General features: G+C 47.2%; 1 pseudogene; it reads right to left on the bottom strand.

Moving 5' to 3' along the window:
- Window positions 1-607: 607 nt before the first annotated feature.
- Window positions 608-18,126, bottom strand: LOC147726044 (uncharacterized; annotated as a pseudogene).
- Between the last annotated feature and the right edge of the window lie 2,352 nt (window positions 18,127-20,478).

The raw sequence follows: 20,478 nt of genomic DNA, 5'->3' as shown, positions 1-20,478 counted from the left end.
GTGCCTTTGATGCCAGCCACGTACTGATGTTTTGCTTTCATACATACATGTGGTATGTCAGATATTTCATCATCACATACATACACCTTGGACTGACCCACATTTATGGTAGCGTGCAAGCAGATCTGATTTTACCACTCACCCCCTCCTTGTACAAACTTGTAGTGTTAGTTATTCTAACTTATTACATCATTCGTTATGTTGCACATTAGCAGTGCTGTTGTACACACGTTCCTAGTCACTTTATGAACGTTGCCAGTTGGACATTGCATGTTGTGGTTGCAAATTAATGTAAGTGACACAACATAGCAAGTAGCAAGGTATGACAAGACTCTAATAATCAAGGGACACATACAGTAGGGTTGAGGATGTACATGCACAGTCCATACATAAACATGACATTTGTGACATGCATGAGTGAGTAGTTTTTTATTGTGTGATAAGGGAATGTCAACATCATACGTTCACCTCATGGAGGGAGGCCACAGATAATTTATTTTACATCCAATGCCTAGCAGTAATTTGTTTTTCGTCATTACTGGGGTACAATGTCAGTATTATGAGCACCAGACAGTGTTTATTTATTGTCCTGGTACAATATGGGATGCTAACGCATGGTTCTGCGGAGGACTGGACAATCTTCTGATTCTTCTTCATCAGATGTGTTTGTTGTCACAGCTGATGGTGTAATCAGTGGTGCAGTCGACACAGGAGGCATAGACACATCAGGGACTGCAGATGTTGATGGGATTGTACCTGCATCATGTTCCATGCCCATCGGGTACCGCATAAATGCACTCAGCATGACTTGGTCGTTTTCAAGCACAGCTGTAACATCCCGTTGGTATTCAGCCAATTTTGTCAGGTATGCATCCTGTTTTGCATTCATTTCTTCGAGGGTGTCCTGAATTTCCCTCAGCCTGTTGGCCACTTCAAGGCTGGCACTTGTGTTAGGTATTTGTCTGTGCCTCTGCTGCATGACTTCTGAAATTTCATTCATGGCGTGAAACAAAGTACGTGGTGGTGCTTCGTTGCTGCTACCAGTTTCCGCACTGCCAGTATTTGATGTTAGGCAACGGAGCACTCCCTCTAGGGTGCCTGCCATGCTCTTGATCCCTTTACGCACTTCCTGTGCCAACTGACCCTGTACATCCACAGCACGTTGTTCAAAGGAATTTAGCGTGTTCGGCGACTGGTGAGGCTAAGATGTTGTGGGAGGTGGCATAGGAGTGCTTCCATGTTGGGCAAGCTGAGATCCCACTGTGCTGCTTTGCCTTCTTGTGGGGGGGAAAGGGAGTTTGTATTGATTGTAACAGGTCCTGGATGATTCCTGTGTCCAGACTTGTTACACTTTCACCGCCCTCATCATCGAATTCAAACATAGGTTCCTGCTTATGAGTAGGTGTACCATGCCCTGAAATAAAAAATAGATGTATGTTTATGATCATGTCTGACATATGGTGTACAGATGCACAATTTTGAGTCATCTACCCTTTTTGACTTTGATGTGTGTCAACATGTCAAAGTTCAAGCACCACATCATCACTCATGTTACCTAAAATGACATGGCATGAATCATTTGATGGATACAAAATGTTTGTCCAAAAACATGGCACATGGGCAGACAGTGCTTGCACACTTGCAACATTCTACTTGAGTGTATGTCCTGATGTCTGTTTTGTTGGTGTGTATTGGGGACACATTCCAGCACAGTAGCAAGTCCATGTGGCATTTTGCACTCTATATGTGTGCAACAGGTATCAGGCCACAATTACTGAGGATGTGGGGCATGGATTTCCTACCATCTCACATCATCCCACCTGTCATAGCCATCACGGCTGTGTTTTTTGTGTGTGGCCCATTTCCTGTGTCTTCATGCTAATTACGTTATATTTGGATAATCTAGATTGCTCATGGTATGTTGCTCAACCTACACCCAGCTCCCCCTGTGTGCCCCTGCTGCCGCTGCTGAGTACACACTGGCAGGTGTGCAGAACCACCATATTAGTGTCCCGTTAGTGGCCTCAGTGCAACTAGTTTTCACCCTGTTTGCACACCGTTTTCTTTTCAGTGCCACTGTTCCACCACCCCATGCACACTTGCTGCTCCCGCCTACCAGCTGCTCCTCCCTCCCACATCCCCATATGTGCCAAACTTTGCTCGACTGTGCTACTTGCACACCAGAGGCACACCTTAAGCAGGCCAGGCTGCAGCCATCTGCGCCTGGACCATGCCCAGCGCCAGGACCCCTTGTGGCCACTAACGCGACTACACCAGACTCCAGTACTACGCCTGTACCCTCCATGCACTCAATGCCGGCCAATACAACACTTGCTTCCAGGCCACCACAATAACATACACACGGGACCCTTCTCCTGCCGCACATGCAGCTTCACATGCAACTGAGCCACCAAACCCGCATGGAGTGGACCCAGCCACCTCCGATGCATTATCCACAACACCCACTCCACACGAACACAGCCCATGTGGCTCTGGGATCTGCTTGACACCTCCGCCCCAGATGTGTGATTATTAAACGTGACCTGGTAGAACTACTCCTCTGCGACCAACATCACCATAGACATCCCAGACAGCTACAAGTTCAACCGCAGGGATTGCGCTGACTGATTTGGTGGATGGGTCACCATCGACCACAAGTCTACCCTCAAGGTCGGCACCCATGCAGACAGCACCATCAACACCTCCAACCACCTGCACATGAACATCCACACCGACACCCAACACCACCCTCAGGGAACCCTCGTGTACAGCACACCGACCCAGTGCTCAGTTCTGTAGCTCCATCAATGACCTCGCCAGCACCCAAGCACTCCCCTCCACGCACTACATCATCCTTTGGGACCTGACCTTACACCTCAAGGACAACAACGATGACAACTCCACCATACTGATCAACAACCTCACCAGACCCGGCTGCAGACAACTCAGGACCAAATACACGCCGCCAGCCACAAGCGGTACCCCGTCTTCTCAACAGGCATCCACGTCACCTCCAACCACACCACTGAACTGCACTCGACCGACCACCGCAGCATCAATTTTAGCTTCTATTATGCAACCACACACCACCGCAGACAACTGCTGCCTCACCAATGCTGGGTAAAAGTAAACGTAGACCAGCTGGTCACACCCCTCAGCCACAGCCCGAACTACAACCCCACCAACCCAGTTGCCAGTGCCCAAACACTCTGACAGTGTATGTAGGACTGCACCAACACCTTTGCCCCACTCACGTTACCCTCCAACAGCCACACCTGCAACAGAGCCACCCGGTTCACCGACTACCTCCAGACCTACCAACGCACATGCCGGAAGATGGAGTGAACATGGCTCCATGGACACACACTGCACAACCACACAGTTCACAAGGACCCCACGTTTATACATCACCACCTCAACAGATTGGCAAAGAGCTCCTCCTTCCAAGCCTGTCTGGATACCAATGCACACGACAGCAAAGAGGTATTCTGCATTGTCATTGAACAGAGAAACCCATGCGCAAACGTTATCAACATGCCACCCTCACAAGAAGTGTGGGACTCACTGTCCATCTTCTCACAGCGCACATTTGGTGACATCGATGACAGCTTCACCACCACAACCACCCCAACTATGCCAGACTCCACCTCCCCGGCGAGGACCACCAGCGTCAACCGCAGCACCTCATGGTACTACGTGGACAAGGACCCAACCGACAGGGTCATGAACTCCATACACTCTGGATCACCAGCAGTTCCATCACCACACCACTTATTGTACAAAGCAGAGGAAGCAATCATACCACAACTACACATGTTCATCTACATCTTCTTCAATGCAGCAACATTCCATGACATATGGAAGCACTCCAAAAGCAATGCCCTCCTCAAGAGGTACAAGGCACACCCCAATGCCCTCGAGGACTCACGGCCCATCTCCCTGCTCACGTTCCCAACAAAGGTCATCTAGGTAATCATCAACATGCAATTGGGCCGGGAGCTGGTAGACCCCAACATGTTTGACCTGTCCCAGTCCGGATTCATACGTACATACAGCAGCAAGACAGTCTGCATGTCCGGCACAGACAACATCATGCAGCACCTATCCAGCACCAAGACAGCAGCCCTCTTCCTCCTGGACCGGTCAACCACCTTTGACACGGTATGCCATCACACTCTGAAGACACACCTCCGAGAATCATGATTCCAATTGAAGGCCCTAGACTGGACAACGTCCTTACTCTCCGGCAGAACGCAGAGCATCCAGAGTGTCCGAAACCCATCCATCAAATCGGACGCCATCAACATAATCTGCGGCGTACCCCAGGGTTCATCCCTCAGCCCAACACTGTTCAACATGTACATGTCCCCCTCGTTCACGTGGACCGCCATCACAGCCTCTACATCATCTCCTACACCAACAACACCCAGGTCATCCTCTCCATCACCAGGGACCCACACACACCCTGAACAAACCTCCACGAGGGAATGAAGTCCCTCACCAACTGGATGAGGAGCAGCAGTCTGAAACTGTACTTGGACATGACACAGGTCCTCATCCTCGGACCCACACCCTGAGCCTGGGACGACTCCTGTCGGGCAACCACACTGGGAACAGCAACAACACCCACTGACCATGCACGCAACTTACAATACATCCAGTACTCCTCCCTCTCCATGTCTGAGCAGGTCGACGCCATCTCCTCCTCATGCTACAACTGCCTCCGCATGCTATGCTGGATCCACAAGTGGATCCCCACCCCAGACAAAAATAACTGTGACGCAGTCCCTGAGCACCAGCAGACTGGACTACCGCAACGCACTGTACGCAGGATTCCCAAACACCTACAACTACTGCAACGCATCCAATACACTTACGGCTCATTGATTGTCAACGTCCCCCACCGCAGCAACATCATCCCCCAAATGTGAGACCTACACTGGTTCCCCATCAGCAAGTGGATCAGCTTCAAGCTCCAGACCCAGACACACAATGCACTCCAGTAGGCCGGACCAGCCTACCTGTGCAGCAGACTCAGCTTCTACAACCCCACACGCCAGGTCCGCTCCACCAGCCTCCCCCTCACCACTGTCCACTGCATCCTATGACCAACCTCCAGCAGCAGTTCCTTGTCCTACCTCGCCGCCAAGACCTTGCACACCCTCCCGGCCCATCTACGGCAGACCCAGGACCTACTCCCATTCAGAAGACTCATCAAGACCTATCTCTTTGAGCGTTAGCGGCAGCCCCTTCCCATCAGAGTGGTAGATCCAACATGTGTTTTTACATGCTGAAGGAGTTGTTCCAAGGACACAGACTTCTGTATTCTCTGATTTTGATTTCATGCAGCTGTGGTTCATGCAGATTGTGACGTACTGCATTCCTCATTGTATTTCAAGTGTTTGGTTGGTGTAGTCTTAGGTGTGAGAGAGTATGAGCTGTCTGTCATCAGCAATGGATACAATGTTGAGGGTGTGTTTGGTTTCAAATGGTGCTGAGGCAGCCCTGTTGATGTTGACAAGGGTCAGACACATAGATGGTCCCTCTTGCATTCAGCATTTGAATAACGTGATTTTAAAGGCGAAGGTTGTCAGTCTGATCCCTGGACCTCTTGCTGGGTGATTGACCCAGTTAAGCGTTGTTCCTTTGAATCCTGCTTCATGTAGTGTAGCAAATCTGTGTGGTGTTAGTCTGTGTCAGAGCACACTCACAGCTCCTGGTCCCGGAGGGTGCAGATGCCACCTGTGGCTGTGAATAGGGTGATCTTGGTGCTGTTGTTAATGTAATGAGGACAGGGCTATAGTGATCCCACAGGTGGCTGTATCTCATGTTGGAGGGGGTGCATTGAGCTGTGACTGGTGTCCTGGTGGGTATGGTAGTATGGCTGTTGTGTTGGGAGAGGTTTGCGTGGTGCTGCCTGTGGCATCTCATGTGTACGGCAAAGTTGTTGTAGTGACATTTTTTTGTTCATGGTGAACTTTGTTGGACACTTATCACAGGTCCGTAGTGCCAGGGTGATGTCTGTAGCTTTGCAGCATAGGTTGTTGTATTCATGCAGGATCTTGACGAGTTAGCAGGACTTTCCGTTATGTTGGAATATTTATTTGTGGTAGTCCCTCATTGCGTCCATGTATTTTTTTTACATTTCAGGTGTCTTGGTGTTTATACAGTTCTTACCAAGGTATCTGCTGGTGCCTCTTGCTTCTTAGAGATCAGTGCTCTACCATGCCGTGTCCCTGTAGTGCTGTTTGTTAGGCTTGCAGAGGGTGGAGGCCTGGTATGCGCAGTTGTGTATCCAGGTGTGACTTTCACTTGCAGTACCGCTGGTGTTGGCTGTGTTTGAGACCAGGGTGGTGGTTGAGGTTTGTCAGCAGTGTAGGCATGTGAAATGTCTGTGGGTCATGTTTGCAAAGGCCTGTTGTCATTCTCCAATGTTTTCCACGTATGAGTGCATGGAGGCTGGCTGAGCTGCATCAGTGAATGACTGTATATCAATTGCTGCTGGAAATGATTGCATTTGGGACCCAGATGTGCGCGTTCAGACTTCCCATAGGCGTGCCTTCAGCACACCATGTACATGCGTCTGCTGTGCGCTTGCACAGCGGCTGACATTGAGTAGGCTACTTGTGAGGTACAATATTCAGTGATGACGGAACACATGAAGACAGGGGTGGGGGCCTTAGTGGTAGTTCATAGACCATATGTGGAGTGTGGGCTCAGATGAGAGCACTGAACTGACTTATTATGGAGACACAAGGGATGAGTGACTGATGTGATCATGCTATGTGTCATCATGGCATGAGGTGGGTCATGTGCATATTGGCAAGATGACTCAGGTACCACCCATGATGACCAGAGCAGTAATATCCACTTCCATGTTTGGTATGCAGGCTGCATTTCAGCCTCCATGGAAAACATGGCCGACATTCCAGCATGTATTATCCCATTTCCAATTACAAGTCACAGCAGCACTTCACAGCGTTTTGATTGACTCAGAGTAGTGAGCCTGGCTGGCTAATTCCTTTAACGTGACACAACGGCAGGGTTGCATAGGCTCAAGAGAAATGGGACACAGCTTTGAGGTGAGACTTGCCTCAATGTGTGCCAGATTCACAAAACAAACTTAAGACTCAATCCTAAACTTGATAGATTTTTGGTGTTGACAGAATGCACTTACTACTTCACAGAATGAACTTAGTTCTTTTGGTATTCACAGAAGTTAGGATTTTGCCTTTAGTCTGTCTTAAGCCTGTCTTCAGAGAAACTTTAGACAAAATCCTAACTTCTGTGAATACCAAAAGTATTAATTTCATTCTGTGAATGCTAAAATTAGTAAGTGCATTCTGTGAATACCAATATAGTAGTAAGTTTTGGATTGAGTCTTCAGTTCATTCTGTGAATGGGCCACAATATGTTTTGCCATATAGAAACAACAGTGGTCCCTGGCAAGGAGACGGATGAATGAAAATGAATATAGACTCAGTCAGTTCTATATTAGTGAGGACATGCCCAGCCGGGCAGAGGTCCTCCAAGTTTATATTTGAATCAAGGTTTGCAAGACACAATAACACCTTCAACAATTCACGTGCGTGGGGCACAAGCCTGTACCCAACCACGAAAATACACAAACAAAAACATACACAAAGGGCTTGTAAGGCAAAATCGACAATCTCTGTAAGGTTCCAATTTTAGACAGAGAATTTCTTGTAGGTACCATTACATAATTCTGTATAGTAAATCATTACACAAGTATATGGTACACAGTGAGTCGACGACGTTTCGGACCCCCTTACTAAATGATGGGGTCCATCATCAGGACAAAGCAATGGTTGACTTTTAAGTTATAAGCCTCTTTAGCCTAAGGAGAAGAAGGGAGGACAAAGGATACAGTAAGTTTTACTACACGCATAATGATAGTGACATTGTGCAGTGGTTGCTAAACTAATTTGCTTATATCCTGGCGGAGACAGCGAGTGGCATTATTTATGGTGTCGGCAGGCATGTGACTGGGTGAACAAGCACATACTGTTGGTGACTTAGTGAGTGGCATACAGCTATTCTGCACAACCTAAGAAACGTGTGAGTGAATAGTTCTCAAGGTTAAAAGCACGGGGTGACAGTATAGTCAAAATAGAAGACGGCGCAGTGGTGCGATTGGATTCCAGGAGATGGGATGCCACAGTGGTTTGAGGTGCAGCGATACATTTACAAAAACAATGGGTGACAGTGTAGTCAAGTACAAAGCGGCGCAGTGGTGCGATCGAATTTCAAGAAGAAAGGATAGTGCAGCGATATATTTATATTACAAAAAATTAAGAGAGATGTTGAGCTCACCCAAGGGGCATATAGTTTGAGAGCTCAATTATGAGCGTACAGACGAGTAGTTAGTTCAGGACCAAAAATAGATGGCTTGTCCGAAGTGTTCGGGTTATCTAAAAAAGGGGAGGGGGGGGGAATAGTAGTGATTATGAAGGGAAACAGCCATTATTATGCTAGGGCGGTCGGTGAAAAAATGAGGCGGCTTACCAGTAATTCGTACCGTAATGGTTCAAGGGGTCCAGGGGCGGGGTGTTATTAATATCACCTTTTCGCATGTACCTGTGTACAAGGTATATGCTTTAAAAGGCGGGAATACATGGGCAGGAAAATTAATGACACAATACAGTGAAGCCGAGTGGGGCTTACCTTGTGGACCGGATAATACCGGTAGCGCCGTATTGCGCTGGGGTCCTGGAACCAGGGGGGCCTGCGGGTTAAGGAAAAGAATATATATATATATATAAAGATCTTTATTCGGCTTATTCACAGTGGAAAAACCATAAAAGAGACAGATAATATCGTACATTACATAATTGCATGGTAAAAAAATACACACGTTACATAACATTTCATATAAAATTCATTTAACAGTTAAAAAAGGAGTTAATCGAAATATGTAGGAAACCGCTCAAAGTGGGCTTGATGAGGACTTTTAGAGATTCTTTCTATGTTTCATAATGCATTTTAAAAAATTACTAACAAAATAACAGACATTTTCCGTTTCCAGCATTTGGAGTCTTAAGAGGGCGGGTCTGCATTGTCTCAACCCCCAAGTTCTTAATATCGGTAGTAGCCAGATCTTTCTGTGGGCTTGATGAAATTTACAAAGCAGGATCACATGCAAGTTAGACTGTGTTGATAAGCCATCACACAGGCAGGGCGGGAGTGTAGCATTCCAACAGTTTTGTAGCGGAAAAGTGACCATTCTAAAAAAAGTGTTTAGCCTAAATCTTGTAATTAGCATTCTTTCGTAAGTTGATGTTTGCAGTGCCAAGTACGGATGAATGCCATAGGCTATTTGGATCATGTTCGCATGTATAACTGCCGTTTTTGATGAGTTGGATGCAAGTCTTAAGGATTCCAAATGTCTTAATGCTTCCTGTTTAAGGTCTTTTTTAGAGATGTCTGTTATGGATACTGGGTCCAGGTAATAGTTCTCAAATCCTAAGTCATTAAAAAAATTTCTAACGTAAAGGAGCCACTTTATTTTTAAAGAATTATCCAGGTTCATCGAATCAGCAATGATGGTTTGAGTCAGTGCGTTTTTATCTGATTTCCAGATACGACGCCACAACATCAGTGGTTCTATTTTGATTAGGTCCTCTATGTAGGGTATGCCTAGTTCTAGATGCATTGCATAGGTTGAGGTACCTTTGGGAGTGGCTAATAGGAATCTCAAGAAGGCATTTTCTGCCTTCTGAATAGAGCTGGTGTCAGTGTAGCCCCAGACTCCCGCGCCATATGTTGCGATTGCCTGGCATTTAGCATTATAAATCTTTAGTAACTCCACTGGTGGCCTTTTTCCTAGTCTCTGAGAAAAGCTCGTTACAGCAGCAATTGATCTCTTAAATAAATGTGCCCTTGTGTTCACTGCTGGCTTCCAAGTCAATTGGTCATCTATCATAACCCCCAAATAGGGATATTGAGGGGTAGGTTCAAGCTTTTGGTTGTCAAGCTGAATGGGTTTTATTCTTTTCTGACCCCTACCAGCCGTCATTACGAATGTTTTCTTCACGTTCACCATTAGATCAAGGTTGCCCATAAAGGTTGTGTACCTATTCAATGATTTCTGGAGCTCAAGAGGAGTTTGTGCGAGGATGACAGCGTCATCCGCATAGAGCAGGGCTGGAATCAGGCATCGGTTTATGCGTGGGAGGTCCTGAGCCCCCCTCAACATCTCCCCCTCCAGACCATTAGTATAGAGTGAGAAGAGGGAGGGGGCCAGGACACATGCCTGCCTGACTCCACGCCCTACACTAAACGGGGACGTCAGCTCTACGTTTAGGCCAAAACGCACTCTGGCCGATGCCCCGGTATAGAGCTCTCTTAGGAAGTCCGAAAGGGGGAGGTCTACTCCCAATTGGGCTAGGACCTTCCACAGCTTTGCGTGCGAGACGCAGTCAAAAGCTGCGGATAGGTCGACAAAGACCATATAGATCTTAGTTGGTATGGCCTGGGTATATTTGCCCATTATTAGGGTGAGATTAAGGACCTGTTCTAATGTACCGAAGCCCTTGCGAAAGCCAAATTGAATGTCGGAGATAATGCCTTGGTCCTCACTCCACTGCTGAAGACGCTCTAGGATGACTCTCCCCACTACTTTCCCAAGCGAATCCAGCAGTGAAATTGGCCGGTAACATTTTGCCAGGATACATCCCTGCCTGACTTCACGCCCTACACTAAACGGGGACGTCAGCTCTCCGTTTAGGCCAAAACGCACTCTGGCCGATGCCCCGGTATAGAGCTCTCTTAGGAAGTCCAAAAGGGGGAGGTCTACTCCCAATTGGGCTAGGACCTTCCACAGCTTTGCATGCGAGACGCAGTCAAAAGCTGCGGATAGGTCGACAAAGACCATATAGATCTTAGTTGGTATGGCCTGGGTATATTTGCCCATTATTAGGGTGAGGTTAAGGACCTGCTCTAATGTACCGAAGCCCTCGCGAAAGCCAAATTGAATGCCGGAGATAATGTCTTGGTCCTCACTCCACTGCTGAAGACGCTCTAGGATGACTCTCCCCACTACTTTCCCAAGCGAATCCAGCAGTGAAATTGGCCGGTAACATTTTGCATCTTGGCGGTCCCCCTTTTTGAAAATGGGGACCATTATTGATTTAGTCCAAGAGCTTAGGATTCCCTCATTTGCGGCCGCTGTACAGACTCTCGTTAAAATGGGGGCCCAGAGGTCTAGGTTACTTTTAAAGAAGTCCACAGGGACACCATCGGGACCTGGTGCCTTGCCTGGTTTACTGTTCTGCAAAGCCTCCAAGAGATCTGGATGTCAAAGGGAAGCAAGATAGGGTACTGGGCTTTTAAGGGCAATGGGTCTGTAGGTGAAGTGTTTTTGAAGATCTCCGCGAAATGTGTAACCCAAGTTTTTTCATCAATGGCGACTTCTATTTTTGGGATGCCAGTTTCTGAGAGATATGGAGTTCTAACTGTGCGCCAAAAAAGCTCACTATTTTTTGAGACTGCGCCCTTATGGAGGTCGTCCCAAAGTTTTTGCGTAAGTTGGGCAGTTCTCAGCTTTCGTTCCCCTATATATTGACGCCTTAAGAGTTGGATTTGGGCTGCGTCACGCGGTTTGTTGTGGAGTGCTGATTTTAATTTTGTTAGTGCGGCTGTGCAATTATGATTAAACCATTTCTGTTTTGCGGTACGGTTTGCTTTAGGTTTTGTAGTAAGTAGGTCCTTTGTGGAATCAAAAATTTGTTTAAAGTTTGTTAGGACTTCCTTGTGACTTGATGCAAGGTCTAGACATTTTACAATATTTGGATAGGTCCGAGTTATTAATTTTTTTGTTATTTCAGTAGGATTAATTTTTGCCCATTTAATTGTGAATCCATTATGTTTACCGACCTCAATTTTATTCTGTGTGAGGGTGGTCGCTATATCTGATTTGTGGAAGGTGCTTACTGGCATATATAACTTGATCGTTAAGGCTGAGTGATCACTAAGAGGATTAATAATGACCCCGAAATCCTTAACTATGTTCATCAGGCCGGGGGAAAGAAATATAAAATCAACTGTAGTTTGATGGCCTCTGCCCACGTAAGTCAGACTAAATTTGTTAGGGTCTGCATCGTGATGATTAACAATATGCAGATCTAAATCCGAAAGGACAGCGTTAATGGTGTTTCCCAATTTGTTGTGTACAAAGTGCGCTAACGGGGCACCGAGTTCGTCCACTATCCCACAACACAGTGGGTTAGTCATTGAACAGGGATGGAGGTTGAAATCTCCTCCCCAAATTAAGTGGGTTGCCTCTTTGCCAGATCTCCATTGGTAAAATTGTTTTAATTTATCATGTAGGCTTGTGAGGAGAGTTATGAAATTTTCTTCCGATAGATTATTATATACATTAGTCAAGATGATTGTTTCTTTATTCACAAGGGTTAATGAGAGAATTTGGTGGTTAGAATCCTGAGAAAGTGTAACCACTTTGTTGAGTGATAAGGTGTTTGCTATGTAGATTATTAACCCACCTTTGGATCTTCCCATTAGGCTGGTTAATGCTGGTACAAAATGGGTTTTATAACCTTGTAAATGTAGTTCTTCTGATAACCATGTCTCTTGGAGACAGATTATTTGGTATGGTTTTAGGAAATTTTGCGCAGATCCATCCTCGATTTTACTTCGAAGGCCTGCGGTGTTCCAATAGAGTATTGTAATTGGGGAGAGCTCATCATTTAGTTGTTCTATTGAGGTTATGGCTTCCGCATTTCTAAAACCTGAGGGGATAATCGAGGTCTGTGGAGGAGAGGAAACGTGATGGTCGTTAGGTAGGGTTTCTGTTAGTGGTCAGTCGACCATTTCTAGGCCACTATACCTGTTGTATAACGGGATGTTGTGCCATGGATCCCACCGGGATTGGTCTCTGGGTAGCGGCCATTGTGTGTGGGGTCTTCTATCTTCCCATCGTCCACCCTGATGGCGTTGTCTTACTGTGTGCCAGGAAAAATCTGGCTCATAAATATTGGGGGGGCCGTGGTATCTAGGATTTGGTAAATCGTCCTGCCTGGGGAATGGAACGGACCGGGGTGGCTCTTGCTCCTGGATAAATCCGTCCACTTGCCTAAAGGGATAAAAAAAGGAAAGTGACTTGATCTTAATACCTCCATTTGAGGCAATATCTTCCCATGCGCAGACATAATCCGCTATGCGTGGGTCCTCAAAAGTAATCGCTATACAGTCCCCGGGGATCGTCTTTCTGGTACTACCCACCCATGGAACTCTAGCAACGGATCTAATCCTTCCACACCAGGTGGATGGAATCGGGCGATTGGTCTGGAGCCAATGCTGGGCCTTATTTTTTAAGGACCAAACGGGTTCCGAACTAAGATCAGTTAATTCGGGGACGCCAGCCATGACCACCACATACGGTGAAGCCTCAGGAGGGAAATCTGCTGGGAGTCTTGGGGGACCAAAATTCTTTGCAGTATTTCTCTTGGGCCTATCCGAGGGGGTTTTTGGAGCTGGGGCCTGAGGGGCCGGTGTTTTAGTTAATGGTTTATTTGCATTTTTACCACGGGTTTTATTCACAGAACTATTAGGTGCCACTGGAGTTGGGGCGGATGTAAGTGCCGCACCTGGGGAGGTCAGTATCATTGTCTGTTGTGAATTTTTAGTGGTACTCGGGACAGTAGCAATTTTTGATGTTTTTACTAAGTTTGGTGTATTGTTGTTAGTGGGCACGTTGGGCGTTGTTATCCGAAGAGTCTTTTGTTGGGGATTGAGCGAGGGTGGATTTGCGTTGGCAGTTTTAGTAATAGCTGGTTTTTTAATATTAGTTCCTCCTGCTTTTTGTGGGCCTGGTAAGAGGGTTGAGTATTGGGTTTTTAAAAATTTAGAGATTTGTGACTCCAAGTGTGCTAATCGCTGTTCTAGGGGTTGTAATGCTTGTTTAAATATGCTGGCTATATTGGTCAGTGTTAGTTCAGGGACCTCCATATCACTCAAGTCCACTTGGGCTTGTGTGAGAGAGGGAGGGTCCAGAACTCTCGGGATCGATGTTTCCTTCTCTGATTGATGAACTGACGCTGAGATCTCTATTTGAACTAATCTATCCTCTCGATCTTGTGGGATGCTAGGTGGCTGCGTCGGGTTATTTAGTGTGTTAAGATTGGTAGACGCCCTTTTCTTACTAATAGCTCCCTCCCTCCTACCCCTTTCTATTCTTTTGTCTGTGGAGGAAATTTGTGGAGATGTTAGCGGGAGTAGATCCGGTGTTTTTTCTAAGTCAAAGCTAAGCTGTGAGTCCGCAAGCTGGGATACTGATAGATCTACTGTGTTTGGTAAGCTGCGTCTCTCTCGTGTTGGGGCTACCTCAGCATTTGACGCTCCTATGGCTGGGGATCTGGCTTGCGCCAGGATACCTAATGAGGATCTTTTGGCGAATGCGAGATCCAGGGAGACCCTTTCTTCCATCATTGAAATGCTTTGGTCTATGAATGTGTTAGCCTTCGTTAGGAAGTCGTCCATAGGGCCAAGCAGTTTACCCACCGAGCTCGGGGCTTTAGTTTTAGTTTTGGATCCTCTTGTAAGAACCATTATTGTTAGGCTGTGATTCAGATGGTGTTACTAGAGAAAGAATGGAGTATATCCAGGTGGAAATGTCAGAGTGGTGGCCCAGTCCAGTCTCTTGCGTCCTCGAACGGCCTCAAACGGCCCGCTCTTTGCCCGGTCTTCGCCCCGGGCTCCGACCCGCGCGCGACCCGCGTCGCGTTGGAGGTTGTTTGCTTAAATGGAAGAGTTAATGGGCGTGGCCGCCGGAAGAAGAGGCACCAGCTGCAAGGTGCGGTGGTTTCTGGGCCTCGCAGTCCCCCGGTAGGCTTTTCCAGGAGACAGCCTATCAGATGCACTACAACCTGGGCGGATCGCGCTAAGAGCGGGTTGTCTTACCACCGAATGCAGTAACGCTCCCACCAGCCGACCTCTGCCTCAGGGAATGCGCAGCAGTTCGTGGTCAAGAAGCAGATCCTCAGGTGATTTGACAATCGGGTCAGTGAGCGGCACCCGCGCAGCGGGTGTCGCGAAAAGTTATAGGAAAGGGGCCAATTAGATGGGCGTGGCCGCCGGGGGAAGAGGCACCAGCTGCAAAGTGCGGTGGTTTCTGGGCCTCGCAGTCCCCGGGTAGGCTTTTCCAGGAGACAGCCTATCAGATGCACTACAACCTGGGCGGGTTGCGCTAAGAGCGGGTTGTCTTACCGCCGAATGCAGTAACGCTCCCACCAGCCAACCTCTGCCTCAGGGAATGCGCAGCAGTTCGTGGTCAAGAAGCAGATCCTCAGGTGATTTGACAATCGGGTCAGTGAGCGGCACCCGCGCAGCGGGTGTCGCGAAAAGTTATAGGAAAGGGGCCAATTAGATGGGCGTGGCCGCCAGGGGAAGAGGCACCAGCTGCAAGGTGCGGTGGTTTCTGGGCCTCGCAGTCCCCCGGTAGGCTTTTCCAGGAGACAGCCTATCAGATGCACTACAACCTGGGCGGGTCGCGCTGAGAGCGGGTTGTCTTACCGCCGAATGCAGTAACGCTCCCACCAGCCGACCTCTGCCTCAGGGAATGCGCAGCAGTTCGTGGTCAAGAAGCAGATCCTCAGGTGATTTAACAATCGGGTCAGTGAGCGGCAGCAGATAAAGAATATCAGCCAGATGAGGCAATTGGGCAGGGTGAAGCGCGGGGCCATAAAGACGAGCGAGGAGCGCGTCTTACACTTACCGGGTCAGTCGGCTGCTCCTGATTTCCTGGTTGAGGAAGTCACGTGAGCGTGGCCCTTATAAAATGCTCGGCCAATGGTTGAGTTAAGGGCATGGGAATAAAGGAAGGACCAAGGGCGGACGGCCATGTTGGGTGAAGCGAGTAGGAAACTTAGATAGATGAAGTCAGGACAGCGTGAAAAGGGATAAGTGCAGGGTGGTGACATTAGTGAACAACAATAACAATTGTGAAAGAGGTGAAAATAACAACATCATTAAAATTAGAGTGCATTGGTACATAGGTTGCACATAGGAGTCTCTGCGAAGGCAAAAATGTTTTTCAGTCACTTAAGTCTTTTTCCAAAAGGAACATTGAGAGCAAGGTCAGATTAGTGTGGTCCAGTCCTCTTGCTGGGTAAGACCAGAGTTCAAGCTGTCTGTCCTTATTATCCATTTTAGCTCCTCTTTGTTGAGCAGGAGATTCAGGTCACCTCCTCTTGGTGGTATTATCACTTGGTTTATCACCGTCCAGCGGATATCATTTTCAGTGTGCTCCTTGGAGATGAAATGCTCAACCAACGGAGCATTAGGGGTCCTACAGCGTATTCTGCTCCAGTGTTGGGAAATCCGCAGTTTGACTTTTTGCTTTGTTTGCCCCACATAAATAAGATCACATGGGCATAAAATAGCATATACAACATTACAAGTGTTGCAGTTTGTAAAAGTCTTCAACACATTTCTAGTTTCCTTGTACACAAAATCTTTACTTTCAATAGTGAAGTCGCATACCACACATGTTCCACATTTAGCATGACCCCTAAGAGGTGTCGAAGTCCAATGGTCATTGATCGTTCTTTTTAGTGGGGTAGGGGATGGTAAGGCTGCTCTCACTAAATGGTCTTTGATATTTTAGCTTTTTATGAAAGCAAAAAGCGGGCGTTCCCAGTTCAATTGCCCCGAGTTTAGGATATGCCAGTTTTTCTTAATTTTTTTTCCTGACTTTGTTGGACACACTGGAGAAAGTTGTGACACAAACCAATTTATTCGTAGTAGGCTTAGGTCTATTTACCAAGAGGGTCTCACGTGGGCAATACCAAGCTCGCTTCATAGAATTTTTAATGAGGCGGCGAGGGTAACCTCTTTGTCTCAATTTGGTAGCTAGGATGCTAGCTTCATGAAAATAATCCTCTTTGTGGAAATTGTTCCTTCTCAACCGGAGGAACTGTGAGTAAGGTAAGCTATCTTTCAGAGCCCTAGGGTGACAACTATTATAGCTTAGAAGCGTGTTTTTCTCAGTAGGTTTGTGATATAGAGAGGTATAGAGCAGGCCATTCTGATGCTGGATGTTTAAGTCCAAAAAGGGGATAGATGTTTTGCTGTGGGTCAGTGTGAATGTCAGCCCACTGCAATTGTTGTTGAGCCAATGTAGTAAGGCTGGGAAGGCATCGATGTCATTACCCCATATCATGAAGACATCGTCTATATAACGTCTCCATGTAAGGATGCCTTGGTAAAATGGATTGCTGTCAACGAGAATCGTATTACACTCCAACCAGTCCATATACAGAATGGCCAAGGTTGGAGCAAAAATGGCTCCCATGGAGGTTCCACGGACCTGCTGGAAATACTGGTTATCATACGTAAAGAAATTTTGTGTAAGGCAAATTTCGAGGAGTTGAATTATGAAAAGTGTGGGGACCCTATGAGGACGAGTTCTTTGGTCAAGGATAGTCTCCATTACAAACAGTGATTCTCTCTGGGGGATGTTCGTATATAACGATTCAACATCGAGAGTGCAGAGGGTCTCAGTGTTATGGTTAAATGGATAGTTCTCAACAAGGTTAATCATGTGAGTGCTGTCTTTTATATAGCATCTGGTCGCTGGGACAAAGTCCTTTAAAAAGAAATTAACATAGTGGCCCAAGGGTTCCAAACCGAACCGCAGCCCCAGACAATCGGGCGGCCTGGGGGTTGGTCAAGGCTCTTGTGTATTTTGGGCAGAGTATAGATTACTGGTGTTCTGGGGTTAGGAGTGTTAAGAAAATCATACTCGTGTTTACTCAAGTATCCATTATCCAGAGCCTCAGTAGTGATAACCCTGATTAAGGCTTGGATTTCTTTGGTGGGATTCATGGGGAGTCTACAATAGTGGTCCGTATTGGATACTTGGAGTAGTAACTCACCTTTATAGTTGTCAATGTCTTGCAATACAATTCCTCCACCCTTATCAGCTGGCTTGATGATTAGACTGGGATTATTTTTAAGTGTTGAAATGGCAGATTTCTCTTCTACGGAGATATTGTACGGTACAAAGATGTGAGATTTTGCCAGATCGGTGGTTTCTTTGAGAATCACCTTCTCGAATGTTAGGATTTCCTTGGGAATCATACCCGCCATGGGGGAGAATCTGGAGGGTGGTCTGAAGGGTGTGGACATAGGTTTCGGATCAGTTGGATTAAGTTCAAAATAGGCACGTAACCTAATTTTCCGGAAGAAGGCCATGAGTTCAGACTGCAAATCAAGGAAGTCTGGGTAGGTAGTGGGAACAAAGGATAAGCCTTTGCTCAGGACAGAGATTTCATGAGAAGACAGTATATGGCTTGACAGATTAAACAGAGGGATAGTGAGTTATGTTATGTTATGTTATTTTAAAAAGTTTATACCGCGCACGTACACCGAGACGGTTTCTTGGCGCTCATAACAAACATAGCTAGCCAGGGCAGAAGAGTTACTCAAAAGCCACCTTGAAAAGGTGGGTTTTCAGGGTTTTGCGGAACAACTCATATGAGGTCAGATGGCGAAAGGAAGAAGGGAGGGAGTTCCAGTAGGAGGGGCCTAGGAAAGAGAAGCATAATCCTCCATGTTTTTTTCGGCGGAATGATGGAGTGCAAAGAAGATTATCGGCAGAAGACCGTAAGTTGCGGGTAGGAGAATATCGCTTAAGCTTGGAAGAAATGAACTCAGGGTCCTGGTTATGCAAAGATTTAAATAGGGTGCAGCCGAGCTTGAAGGAGCATCGTTTAGCCACTGGGAGCCAATGAAGGCTCCTCAGGAGGGGGGAGACGTGCTGGTGTTTGGGTTGGTGGTACACCAGGCGCGCGGCCTGGTTCTGGATCAGCTGAAGTTTTTGAAGCTGATAGACAGGAATCCCCACATACAGGATGTTGGCAAAGTCAACTCTGGAGATGACCAAAGCCAGTATTACTAGTGTGAGTGCCTCTCTGGTTAGAAATCTGCAGATCTTGCGAATCCTGCGTAGCTGGAAAAAGCAGGAAGATGTTACTGCTGAGATCTGAGGTTTCATGGAAAGATCCTCCGAGATGATCACTCCTAGGCTTTTCACAGAGCTGACCGGGCAAGGGAGGAGACCCAAAGAGGGGGGCCAGTAGTTATCATCCCATGGATTGGTGGGACCACCCACCAGGACAAGTTCAGTTTTAGACGGATTCAGCTTGAGCTGGCTGTGAGCCATCCAGTCAGAGATGAGTAGCATGGTTGTTTGGAAGTTGAGGCGAGAGGAAGGTGTGGTGTCCAGAGGGAAAATCAGTTGTAAATCGTCGGCATAATTGTATATTGTAGCGGAGGAATGGCGAAGAGAAGCCATGAGTGGTTGCATATAAAGATTGAAAAGGAGGGGGGAAAGAGCAGAACCCTGGGGAACACCACAAGTGAGGGGGAGAGAAGAAGCAGAGAAGGTGGAAAGGTGGACTGCCTGGGAGCGGTCTTGCAAGAAGGATCGAACCCAGTCAAGGGCAGTGCCCCGAATGCCGGCGTTGCTGACACGGTCGATCAAGATAGTATGATCGACCGTGTCAAAAGCCGCCGACAGGTCTAACAGTACGAGGGCTTGGGGGATGTTGTTGTCGGCTCCAGTTCTAAGTGTGTCCATCACAGCTGCAATCACCATCTCTGTAGAATGCAGGGGGCGAAAGCCCGCCTGCTGGGGGTCAAGGAAAAAGGAAGTCTCAATAAAAGTGCTCAAACACTTAGTGACGTAGGTCTCTAAGATCTTTCCCAAAAAAGGGAGAAGAGAAATAGGTCTGTAATTGCTTAGCACTAGGGGATCTGCACTGGGCTTTTTCAGGATGGGTAACACTACCGCCTGCTTGAAAGCTTCTGGGACGACGCCTGATGTTAAGGAGGAGTTGAGAAGGGCTAGAGCGGGGTCAGGGCAGTGCATAAAGATTTCTTTGAAAATATGTGGGGGGCAGCAGTCCTTCGGGGACCCGGAGCTAACTTTGTGGAGAAGACTGTTGAATTCGGTGATGGAAATGGGAGGGAAAGATAGGAATTTCTGAGGGTTTTCCGGGGGGAGGGGAAATGATTTGGAAGGGGAAGGTGGAGAGATATTGTTTTTGATTGTGGAGATCTTATCTTGAAAGAAAGCATTGAGCTCATCACACAAGGCCTGAGTGGGAACGGGTGGGAGAGTGACACGATCAGGAAGGGAGAGCTCATTGACTATCGAAAAGATGTCTTTGGCTTTTGAAGCCGACTCCAGGATTTTACAAGAAAAGTAAGAAGTCTTTGCCTCTAGGATGGAAGATTTATATTTGCTGAGTAAGCTCGTAAATTCAGTCTTGAGTGCTGGGTCATACTTGTGGCGCCAGCGCCGTTCGGCCTGGCGAAGAGCTAATTTGTCTAGTTTCAGCTGGTCAGTGAACCATCGCTGGGCGTCGTGGGGGCGTGAGACTTTAATAGCCTTTAAAGGGGCTACAGTGTCGGCAGCTGCCTTCACCCAGTGCTCGA

Source organism: Lissotriton vulgaris, chromosome 3_1 (genome assembly GCF_964263255.1).
Source record: "Lissotriton vulgaris chromosome 3_1, aLisVul1.2, whole genome shotgun sequence".
In the NCBI taxonomy this organism is placed as follows: Eukaryota; Metazoa; Chordata; class Amphibia; order Caudata; family Salamandridae; genus Lissotriton; species Lissotriton vulgaris.
This window is presented reverse-complemented; position numbering and strand designations above follow the sequence as displayed.